This window comes from Pezoporus flaviventris, unplaced genomic scaffold (assembly GCF_033815535.1).
Source record: "Pezoporus flaviventris isolate CSIRO_AGI_PZ_B2104156 unplaced genomic scaffold, CSIRO_AGI_Pfla_v1 ptg000088l, whole genome shotgun sequence".
NCBI classification, from domain to species: Eukaryota; Metazoa; Chordata; class Aves; order Psittaciformes; family Psittacidae; genus Pezoporus; species Pezoporus flaviventris.
The window spans coordinates 1,188,683-1,190,361 of NW_026892636.1; the positions used below are offsets into that span (position 1 = coordinate 1,188,683).

Below are 1,679 nucleotides of genomic sequence, written 5' to 3' on the forward strand. Positions count from 1 at the left end.
TGAACTTACCTCTGGATGAATGACTGCTTGAATCAGTGCAACTTCTAAAGTTAAACTGAAGAGGGAAATTCCTCATGGGCTTATTTTTGCCACCTCCTATGATATCACATCTATTTTCCCCAAAAGAAAAACCCAAGAGATGACAAGAGAATATTTATCAGAGACCTATATTGAGGGGATGCTTAACATCACCGAGCCTCTGCAGAGTTTAAAGCATGGTTAGAATGTGCTGTACCTGCTCCTGTAAATACATTCAGTTCCTTCCTCCTCCAGACAGCTGATACCAAATGAGTTGAAAAGGGAAAGAGGAGGAGTTCTATCAACCGATTGAGACCGGGTTGGTCAATGAGCAGCTCGCAATGAGGTTATTTGCTGTTGCTTTTCTAAGGGCATCTTTAACATCCTTGTTCCTCAAGCTGTAGATCAGAGGGTTGAGCATAGGGACAAGGAGGGTGTAAAACACAGCGGTGACTTTCTCTGTCTCCAGGGAGTACTTGGAAGCTGATTGCATGTGGCTGAGCCCAGCAAGGACATAGAACAAGGTAACGGTCAGGAGGTGGGAGGCACAAGTAGAGAAGGCTTTGTGCCTTCCTTCAGCAGACCTAATCCTCAGGATGGACAAGAGGATGTATACATAGGAGGTGATGATGAGGACGAGCACAGACATGGAAATGCTCCCATGAAGAATTACAAGCAAAAGCTCATTGAGGTGGCTGTTGGAGCAGGAGAGCTTCAGCAAAGGGTTAGCGTCACAGAAGTAATGGTTGATGGTGTTTGGGCCGCAGAAAGGCAACAGCAGCAAGCAACAGGTTTGGATTAGGGAGTTCAAAATCCCCCCCATGTATGATGCAGCCACCAGCTGAACACAGACCGTGTAGAGCAGTGGGTTGCAGACGGCTACATAGTGGTCATAAGCCATCCCAGCCAGCAAGAGCACCTCTGTGGTCACAAACATGAGGAAGAAGAAATGCTGCAGGAAGCAGGCAGGGTAAGAGATGGTTTTGTTTTCCACCAAGGCAAGAAGCACCTTTGGAGCAAAGACAGAGGAGTAGCAAAGATCGAGAACAGAGAGATTGCAGAGGAAGAAGTACATGGGGGTGTGCAGCCGGGGGCTTGTCTTGATCAGTGCCATCAGCCCAAGGTTGCCCATGAGAGTGATGAGATAAATCATGACGAAGATTACAGAGAGGAGTCTGCATCTTGGGCTCGCTTGTCAGGCCGAGGAGGATGAAGTGGGTCACTGCGGTGTGGTTGCCTTCAGCCCTGTTACTGCGGGAAGGAGGAAAGATGGAGTAAAATAGGGAAGAGCAATGCCATGTGGCTTGCATGTACTCCGTTAGGCTGGACATTAAAACAATAAAGATTTGATAGTTGAGGCAACATCTAACTGTGGTTCTTGGTGAATCTTCACAGGCAGAGAAACACATCCAAAAGCCCTTCAGAAATCCCTTAATCATGAGGCTAAATCAGACCTCTTCTTTTAAAAACCCAAACCCAATCTTGAACCATTTGAAAACTGGAGAAGAGGTGAAGAACTTGCAAACTGGTCATCACATTTCATTAGGGAGGCAGAAAAAGGGACTGTGCATTCCATTTGCTCCATGAGAAAGACTGAAAACATCTGAGTGTGATGCCCCAGGAGCCCTGAATCCATCACCCCAGCTCTGATACAGCATTGC

The 1,679-nt window shown here is 46.9% G+C and overlaps 1 pseudogene; it reads right to left on the reverse strand.

The window, feature by feature from the left end:
• Window positions 1-319: 319 nt before the first annotated feature.
• On the reverse strand, window positions 320-1,256 carry LOC133280760 (olfactory receptor-like protein COR8; annotated as a pseudogene).
• Window positions 1,257-1,679: the final 423 nt, after the last annotated feature.